This window comes from Crinia signifera, chromosome 19, assembly GCF_055691185.1.
Source record: "Crinia signifera chromosome 19, ASM5569118v1, whole genome shotgun sequence".
Taxonomy (NCBI): domain Eukaryota; kingdom Metazoa; phylum Chordata; class Amphibia; order Anura; family Myobatrachidae; genus Crinia; species Crinia signifera.
The window spans coordinates 103,475,563-103,485,656 of NC_139226.1; the positions used below are offsets into that span (position 1 = coordinate 103,475,563).

The following is a 10,094-nucleotide window of genomic DNA, read 5'->3' on the forward strand; positions in this document are numbered from 1 at the left end:
TGGGGCACAGATTTTGGGGTGCTTTGTCTCCTTCATTCCTTGTGAAAATGAAAAATTTTGAGCCAGAACTGCATTTTTGTGTAAAAAAATGTAATTTTTCATTTTCACAGCCCAGTTGTACCACAATTGGTGAAACCCCTGGGGGTTTTAAATGTACGCTATACCCCTAGATGAATTCCCTGAGGGGTGTAGTTTGCAAAATGGGGTCCCTTGTGGGGGGGGGTTCCACTGTATAGGTGCTTCAGGGGTCATTCAACCAGAATCTGTGCTGCAAAATCCAAAAATCACTCCTTCCCTTCTGAGTCCTGCCATGCACCCAAATGGTATTTTTTGGTCACATGTGAGGCATTGCCGTACTCGGGAGAAATTGAGGCACAGATTTTGGGGTGCTTTGTCTCCATCATTCCTTGTGAAAATGAAAAATTTTGAGCCAGATCTGCATTTTTGTGTAAAAAAATGTAATTTTTTACACAAAAATGCAGTTCTGGCTCAAAATTTTTCATTTTCGCAAGGAATGAAGGAGACAAAGCACCCCAAAATCTGTGCCCCAATTTCTCCCGAGTACGGCAATGCCTCATATGTGACCCAAAAATACCATTTGGGTGCATGGCAGGACTCAGAAGGGAAGGAGTGATTTTTGGAGGTGGAATGGAAGGTGGGTGCTATGTCGCATTAGCAAGACCCCCGAAGCACCAATACAGTGGAACCCCCCCACATGTGACCCCATTTTGGTCACCAGCTTTGGGAGGGGGGCTGGCGCTGCGGCTGGTGGGGGGTTGGGAGGGGTGCTGGCGCTGCGGCAGCCGGGAGGGTGGGAGGGAGGGGGGGCTGCCGGGTGGGATGGGGGGGCTGGCGATCGGTGCTGTACTTAACAGCACCGATCACCACCGATCACTGTGTTACCGAGCGGCTTAGCCGCCGGTAACACAGAAAACGCTGCAATTGGCTGTTCACATTTGAACAGCCAATCGCAGCGATCGCCGCGAGGGGGGATGTCTGCTGTCAGGGACAGCAGACATCTCCAAACTGTCACCGCGTCTATAGACGCGGTGACAGTTTAAAACCATGACGTATATATACGTCTTCGGTCGGGAAGTACCTATATATATATATTTATTCACTACATATACTTATTTTTACTGGGCAGCTTGATGCTGCTGCTGCTGCTGCTGCGGGGGGAGGGGGGAGGAGGGAGGAGGGCAGCGCTGCTGCGCTGCCTGCTGCCGGGGGAGCCGGGGAAGCTGCTGCTGCTGCTGCGGTGAGTGCCCGGCGGGTGCGAGGGGGGGGCTGCACATCGGTGGTGATCGGTGCTGTACTTGACAGCACCGATCACCACCGATCCCTGTGTTACCGAGCGGCTTAGCCGCCGGTAACACAGGAAACGCTGTGAATGGCTGTTCAGATTTGAACAGCCAATCACAGCGATCGCCGACCGGGGGGGGCACCCCTGCCCCCCCTGGGCGGCGAGGGGGGGTGTCTGCTGTCAGGGACAGCAGACATCACCTAACTGTCACTGCGTCTATAGACGCAGTGACAGTTAGAAGGCATGACGTACATTTATGCCATGTGTCGGGAAGTACTTCCCGACCATGACGTAAATGTACGTCAATTGTCGGGAAGGGGTTAATATAAATAAAGACAAATTCATACAAAATATATTTAATAAATAAATTCAAACTTTTATTTTAAGTAAAATGTATATATTATTTTTGCTCTGCATTATAAAATAGAGAATACTGGAACAGGATTGTTCCAGAACTCTTACACACTTGTCCTATAAGAGGAACAAGATGGTGGAAGCCACATGACTCATGAAGAGTCATCCATCAGCACTCAGGAGAGGAAAAACCCCCTGTGGGGGAAACCTCTGGGGACCCATGGCTGACGGACTGCCCGTCCCTCTAGGCATTAAGAGACTTTGCAGAGTTTGCCCAAACCACCCACCCACTAACCTTATATAACCCGTCATCCCTTCTGTCACCCCAAATCTGTATTTTAACTTTTTTCCCAGATGATGAAGAACGCACCCGATGGCACCGGGGGGCACGCGCATGTCCAAAGTAATGGGGGGAGAGACAAGGTAGGGGGGAGAGACAGACAAGGTAAAAGGGGCGAGACAGACAAGGTAGGGGGTGAGAGAGACAAGGTAGGGGGAAAGAGACAAGGTAGCTAGCTACCCATTAGTATTAGGACTCCATGTAAGAATCAGCCAGAACCCCTTTAGGACTCGTCTCTGGTGCTATAAGGGGTTAGGGCTGCAATGATATATATAGGACAGCTCTAACTCTGTTTCCTATGTCCCCACCGGGTCTGATCTCTATACACATACACAGACGGCCGTCATGTATGTGCATTAGTCAGTAACCCATTGCCAACAGGCTGCTGGCAACACAGCAGAGGATACAGCGGAGGAGGGGACACCGCTGGTCCTCGCTGGAAAGATACTGTGCGTGATGGTAAATACCAGCGGCATATCCTGTGTATCACACTGACACTAAACACAATATGCTGCCAGAATTTAGTATCACTCTTACATGGAGCCCAAACTATGATAAAGCTATAACAACAGTATCAGATAATAACAAAGTAATGGGTACAGCACCGTATACATCTCTCCCACCTCTGCACATTAATAAGTAGGGATCCGTACGGGGACTTGATGCAGCATAGTAGGACACATTTGTGCCTTGCGACACGTCCTAACCGCTCCATACAGGGTTTATCCAGCGCCATCCAGACACCGCCCTTAGGTGTCCCAGGCACAGCCCTAGTGGCTGCTTAGTACTGCCCCCCTAGGTGGGAGATTTGTTATTATCCAATACTGTCCTGTCGGTCAGGTGATCAGTCATATATTACAGTAGTCACGCTCCGAGTCTACCGCCGCATCGTGCTAAACTGCCCTTATCTCTGTCCAGTCACTAACCTTATGTGAGTATGTCCTCCTGCTGGTGAGATGCGCACTGCCCGGAGTTCTGTGAGGTGAATGAGTGAGACAGCCTCAGTATAGCCCTGATTATGACATCACTATGACCTCACAGACCCCACCTGATTGGCCAGTTTGTGGTTTGAGGCCCATTATGACATCACAGCTCCTTTATCTTTTGCATGGCTGATCTGAGGGAAATGTGATTTAACTTCTCACTTTAAATATTACATTCACATCAGAATCTAATGTATTATTTGATGGCAGGATTTCCCTATAAATCTTTGGTAATGTGAGGTTTTATATGAACACAATTTTCACTGTAATTACATTGTATTCTAGCAGGGGTGACCTCCCATCATAACCCATTCCAGGAGAGACAAGATGCTCTCTTTCTGGACATTCATATCAGTGGCAGTTGCAGGGCTGCAGCACAGTCCACAATTCAGATAGGGGAGCCCCACCAACTGCCACCTTAAACACCACAGTCTGGACTCACTGGCAGGTGTGGCTCCCCTTATTGAATTTGTGACATTGGTGCAGTCCCACCTCTACAACTACCACTGGCAGCAAGTCCAGGAGCAGAGCATTTTGTCCCTCCTGGAATGGGTCATGTTGGGAGGTATGCGGGATCTACTTTTAGTTCACATATTTAGCAGAGATCTACCATTGTCAATGGGCCTGATTCGGAGGTGGCCCATATACTGATATTTAGTTTTGCTATTCCGCATGCATGAAAGTACCGGAAACCCTTACTGCAGACCCGTAAATCTAACTGTACGATGGCGGGCACAGTTGCACACGGCATTGCTGCCAGTAGAGATGGTAACTGTATATTTCTGTAGATATAAATACATAAGAATCAAGAACTGCACAATCAGCGTGAATCTCAGCCAATCAGCGTGCGCCGTGCGGCCAATGTTTTAAAAACAGAAGCGCTTCCCGCGCCGCCGCATATCGCTAGTTATTTCTTATTCACTGAAGGGACCCCCACCGCCGCCAGCTTTATACTCAGCGCCGCAGGTACCCGCGCAGCAAGGACACCACTGCAGGCTCCTGTCAGAAGCCGGCATGGACCCCCTTTGCACGGGGGGCGAGGGGCGAACTGCCGCCCTCCAGTGGCCGGCCCTGCATACATACATATACACACACATACATATACATACATACATACATACACACACACACACACACACACACATACATATACATACACACATGCATACATACATACATACATATATGTATATATATACATACATACATACATACATAGCATCCACCTCTGAACCAGGCTCACAGGCCCTATGCTTCCCACAATAGATTTTGTTTTGCTGACCGCTCTTACACACATAGGGCCACATTCTGCTTGCCTCGCTCGGACACCAATTCATTTGCATAGTGTATCTTAGCCCACTGCGCATGCGTACCCTTCGCAAGGCGCATGTGTAGGTTTGGGCAACCGTGCACACTCGCGACCTTACGAGTAGAAATACGCTAGCGAACAAACTCGTGCAGAGTAGTCGTAATGTGGGCGTATGGATTGGCGAGGGCACAACTGGGCGGTAATCGGGGCGTATACTGGGGTGGTGACTACATGTGCTGGGCGGTGGCTTCGCTCCACTGTGAGAGCGCTCGGACTGATTGAGCTTAAAATCATTCGCTCGGTAAAAGTAAAGGCCCCCATACACTATGCGATTTTGGGCCGATTTCATCCGATTTCGGCACTTTGTGCCGATAATCGGGTGAAATCGGCCCAAATCCGTAGGTGTGTGATATCTGATCCGATCCGCGGTCCCGTGTGCATCGGACCGGATCAGGGAGGTCGGACGGTCTGTACATACGATCACGTCCAACCTCCCTGTATGCATATGCTTGCCACCTGACAGGCATATGCATGCAGACACCGGGGGAGCAGTGGGGCGGGCAGCGGGTCCCTGAGCGCCGGCGAGTGCTGCTGACTGACCTGGCCGGGCAGTGTACTTACACATAGCAGCAGCGGGGACGGGACGGGACGCGTAGTGGCGCCGCCCGCCCCCACCACCGCTGCCCGCCCCCACCACCGCCGCCGCTGCCTGCCCCCACCACCGCCGCCGCTGCCCGCCCCCACTACTGCCGCTGCCCGCCCCCACTACTCCTCACCGCCCTGCAGCTCCCCGGGTTTTTTTTTACATGGGATAAATCGCATGCGATTTATCCCATGTAAAAAATGGCACATCAAGTGCCAAATTGTATGTGAGCCTCCCGGGGAGCTGCCGGGCGGCTTGCAGGTAAATTGGGTCAGACTTGTCCCTAGGACAAGTCGGCCTAATGTATAGGGGCCTTAAGTCTTACGCCTTGCAGGACAGCCAAATCTCTGCCCCACATTCGCAGGGGCGATCAACACGGACAATTGCTAAAATACCTACACACAATATACACCCATGCAGCATACACGTTTCTCTACTATTAGTTATATAATCACATATATAAGAATGGTAGATGCTATATGTGATTGGATTACTAATAGTATTACTAATACTGGCCATAGTGACCTTCAAATGAAATTATATTGTTATATTTTATTTTGTATTTGAATTGCTTTGATACCTTTATGTTTATTTTTGGATTACATTTGATTTCTATTTTAGCGCAGTCTGTCTTTTTCTCTCTTTGTGATCTTTCTATATGTGGTCCAAGTACCCGCATCTGACTGCTGACTGAACAGAATATTTGTGATTGCTCATAATTTGTTACACCGTGGTCCGACAGCGCACAGCCATTTTCTTCTGTTATAGGATCTATTAGTCAGCCAGCGACTGATAACCAGGACACAAGCACGGAACCACTCTGGTATTGTATCATATTAACGGAGCAGGCGGCAGCTGTACTACAGCAGCATCAGCCTGTAGCCACTGTACCACCCATATCAGACAATTACACCCGACACACTACATTCAGGAGTCGGTCAGGATGCACTTGGTGCTGTTAGGAGCCTCTGTGCTGGTACAGAGCGGTAAGCCCAGCATATGTGGGTGTGGGGCCATACTGATATATAGCAGCTGCAGAGGGCTCTTCACAGCACTCCGGTGCCGTCATGACATCAGGGGCACTACCGGGAGCTGGCATTCTGAAACGTCAGATGTTCAAGTTCACGTGTATTTTGTTAATTTGGCTGTGATCTACCAGCGGATGCCCCAAGATCTACTGGTAGATCAGGATCTACCTTTTGGCCAGGTCTGCCCTACAGCATCACAGAAACTTGAGGTTGATCTCAGTCGAACCCAAATCGCTGGGCCTTCAATCTGATACCTGGTCCACATGGGTTCATTGGTTCTAGAGATATTGCAGGTAAAACCTTTTTTTTTTTTTCATTTCTGAAATGTAATTTCATGGCTGTTCATGTTGTTTGAGGGCAGATTTCTCTGGAACCAAACGGGCCAGTTTCACTGGACCAAAATCATCTGAAGGCTACATGTAAATGGGTCAGTTGGTTCCGAAGATTTAGCTGGTTGTTTAAAGGGGGGCGGGGGTGGTTTTCTCTCCCCCTCACACCAGAAAATGCAGGGACTAGGCTTGTGTAAAAGGGGCCAGTCCGAGAATGTCCCTGCAAGATCCTGGGACCATATTCGCTGCATTTTCTGGTATATAAGGGGTATTATTTCAAATAGCCGGGACATGCAGTGCTCTAAATACAGCCGGGCAGCCCCCTGTTCTCTGCCCGGCTGTTAATGGCTGTCATTTCTGCCTGGCGGCGACTGTCCCCCAGTTACCGCGAGCATGTATTCCCCCTTGGCAATGAGCATGTAATCCCACATGGCAATGAGCATGGAACCCCTGGCAATGAGCATGTAGGTATTCAACACTTATGTAGCATAATTTTTAATAGGCATTATGGTGTTTGGCATAATACGTAATGGAGATTATGGTGTGCGGCTTAACATGTAATGAGCATTATGGTGTAAATTTTTAATGTGCGCCTTTTCGCGCGCAATGCCCCTATTTATGAAGCATATTGTGCATTATTGCTCAATCTGTTTGGTATAGTGCAGGCATGTCCAAACTATGGCCCTCCAGCTGTGAAACTACAAGTCCCATCATGCATTGCCACAGTTTTGCAATTAGGGAATGCTAAAACTATGTCAAGGCATGCTGGGACATGTAGTTTCACAACAGCTGGAGGGCCACTGTTTGGACATGCCTGGTATAGTGTGTATTTTGGCTCAATCCATGTGGCAAAATGTGAATTTTGCCTTAATCTGTGTGGCATATCGTGAATTTTTGCTCAATCGGTGTGAATTTTGTCTCATTCCATGTGGCATAATGTGTAAGAAGCAAGTACAGTATAAGGGGTTACTATTGTGTTGCATGATTTGTATAAGGGGTATATGGTGTGGTAAACTTAGGTTACCACATACTGTCTACCAAGTTTCGGCTTTCAGTATTTTTTTATGACTGGAGTGCCGCCTCACCCCTCAAGTATCTTAGGACATCGGCGTCCTGCGGGTGCACCTTTGGAGTGCACCCGCCAATATATCTCCCTGCATTTTTCTTATGCCAGCCCCCTGCGTTTTCCAGGCATATATAATTATTTGAAAGTATTTACACAAATAGAGACACACCCATGAGCAGACCACCCAACCAGAACACTGGTAACGTCCCCCACATTATTAGATGCTAGCCGCAACCCCTATTATTGCGCATAATAGGCCCTTGATAATTTTCAGTTCCAGGCCCATTTAGACCTTAATCTGGCTCTGGTTGTAGTGTATGTGGGTGTGTGGTGTGTTGTGTTGTATCTGTCCAATGTGTAAGTGTGTGAGGTGCGCTACGTATAAATATGTGGGTGCAATGGTCGAATTAAAAGGCTGAAGTTATGTGCACACTCCAGAAAAAGAGGGTGCCGCCACTCAAAAGGGGGTATGTCCTTGAGTGTATTGTACCATGCTGTATGCCCCTTATACACATTATGCAAAACAGTAGTAGACCCCCTTACACTTGCCACTTAATTATTATGCAATGCGGAAAGAGCCAAAATCCCCCTTATGCGTCACAGAATGAGCAAAAAAATTCAAATTATACCACCTGGAAAGAGCCAAAATTCCCATTATGCTACATAAATTGAGCCAAAATTCACGTTATGCAACATGGATTGAGGCAAAATTCACATCATGCCACCAGGAATAAGCCCAAATTCACATCATGCCTCCCAGATTGAGCCAAAATGCACATTATGCCACACAGAAAGTGTAAAAATTCATTTTATGCCACACGGATTGAGCAAAAATTCACATTATGCCACCCGGATTGAGGCAAAATTCACATTATGCCACCCGGATTGAGCCAAAATTCACATTATGCCACCTGGATTGAGCCAAAATTCACATTATGCCACAGGATGATGCATGGACAGAGACGGTAGGGTGATGCAGGGACAGAGATGGCGGGGTGATGCATGGACAGAGATGGCGGGGTGATGCAGGGACAGAGATGGCGGGGTGATGCAGGGACAGAGATGGCTGGGTGATGCAGGGACAGAGATGGCGGGGTGATGCAGGGACAGAGATGGTGGAATGACGCAGGGACAGAGATGGTGGGGTGACGCAGGGACAGAGATGGTGGGGTGATGCAGGGACATGCATCTGTGGCACCCTGCAGCGGGTCCCACTCGGCCAGATGTGCAAGATTAACCCCACCGCTGACAGGGGGTTAATCTCCCTCCCCATCCCCATGGGCGACGAGAGCCCAGAGGCGGGACTCACCCAGGTGATGGAGAGCCGGAAGGAGGTCAGCGGGGATGGGAGGGCAGCGAGGACGGAAGCTGGGGTGAGAGGGAGGTCTCGAGGAGCGTGGAGCGCGAACTGCCCGGGGTCAGGAGAGCAGCCGGCGGGGATCCCAGCGCGCGCGGCTCTGGAAGAGGCAGATCCAGCACCAGAGCCCCAGGTCGTGCAGCTGAGCGCGGATGGACGGAGGAACAGCCTCCGTGTGAAATCCTCAGCACCCAGGGAGAAGGGAGAGAGCGCGGGACTGGGCACGAGCGCGGCTCTGTCCGGTGACAGAGGACAGGGAGCCGCTGCCTGTCACGCCGCACTACGGGACTCCAGCTCCCCGGCGGTGATTGACAGGGAGGCTGAGCACCTCCACTGGCAAGTCAGGCAGGACGGGACACAGAAATTGTCTCCCAGATATGCAGGGGACGGAGCGACAGCACAGCAGAAGGACCCAGACGGCTTGCCCTCCGGAAGGCAGCCGCCTCATGCCCTGCAGCCACCCAGAGAAACCGTGAGTCTGGTCCAGGTGACCACAGTGCGGGGTGAAGCACACCCTATGATGTAGTACCCCTTTGATCCCTGTGGGTTGAAGGGACATTTTGAGAGTCAAGCGCAGTAAGAGGGACCCGTGCAGCTAAGTCCCTGAAGGTTAGTCTCAGGAGGGGGGGAACAGCAGTCACACACCAAGAGACACCCGGAGGGATGGTCATGGGCCAGGGCAGGCAATCCCGTGTAAGACCTCACCTACCCCTCTAGTACTGTCGCTACTGATTCAGGGGCAGGCCAGGACGCACCGCCCTAATCTCCTTAAGGGGAAGCTCAAGCCAGATTGAGTCCCACCTCACAGGGTGCCGGCTACTTATCCGTAGGAAGGCCGACAGGAGTATCGCCCAGGCTAGTGATCCGTAGGAAGGCCGGGCTCCTTGAGAGACACCCCCTTGGGAAAATTGTACATTAATTCCTGTATACAGGCCGAGCCCTAGACACGGGTTCAGGACGCTAGTTGGGTACCGGTACCATTAGTCCATTTAGGGTTAGGTATAGTATACCTTAGTAGTAGAAGTGGAAATATAGGAGTTCTTAGACGGAGTAAATTGTTTGCTTAGTGCGTTAAAAGAAATGATGAGGTTGATTAGCCCAGTACAGGCTATTTGTTAGTTCAATTGAATGTATGCAAGATTTATGCGTTTATTGTTGTAAGATCGCATTGTTTATTTTTTTTACTGCAGCTATTTGTACTGCGGGTCGTGATGTTGGCCTGTGCCGAGTGGCGACTAATAAAATGTAACCTAGTTCATTGCATTTTCTCCCTCAACTCTGTGTCCACTATTGTTGTCTAATCCCCTGGATAAAAAGTACCAAAACCGGGCGGGTACCACACATCTCTATGTCACACTACATGTCACATTCATCCCACCTGC

The 10,094-nt window shown here is 49.8% G+C and overlaps 1 long non-coding RNA gene across 1 annotated transcript; it reads right to left on the minus strand.

Annotated features, from left to right (window-relative positions):
* Nucleotides 1–1,654: 1,654 nt before the first annotated feature.
* Nucleotides 1,655–3,799, minus strand: LOC146042815 (uncharacterized). The gene is made up of 2 exons (XR_014464025.1): nucleotides 3,046–3,799; nucleotides 1,655–2,972 (listed from the first exon to the last, which is right to left on the minus strand). It is a non-coding gene; the product is annotated as an uncharacterized LOC146042815 (long non-coding RNA).
* Between the last annotated feature and the right edge of the window lie 6,295 nt (nucleotides 3,800–10,094).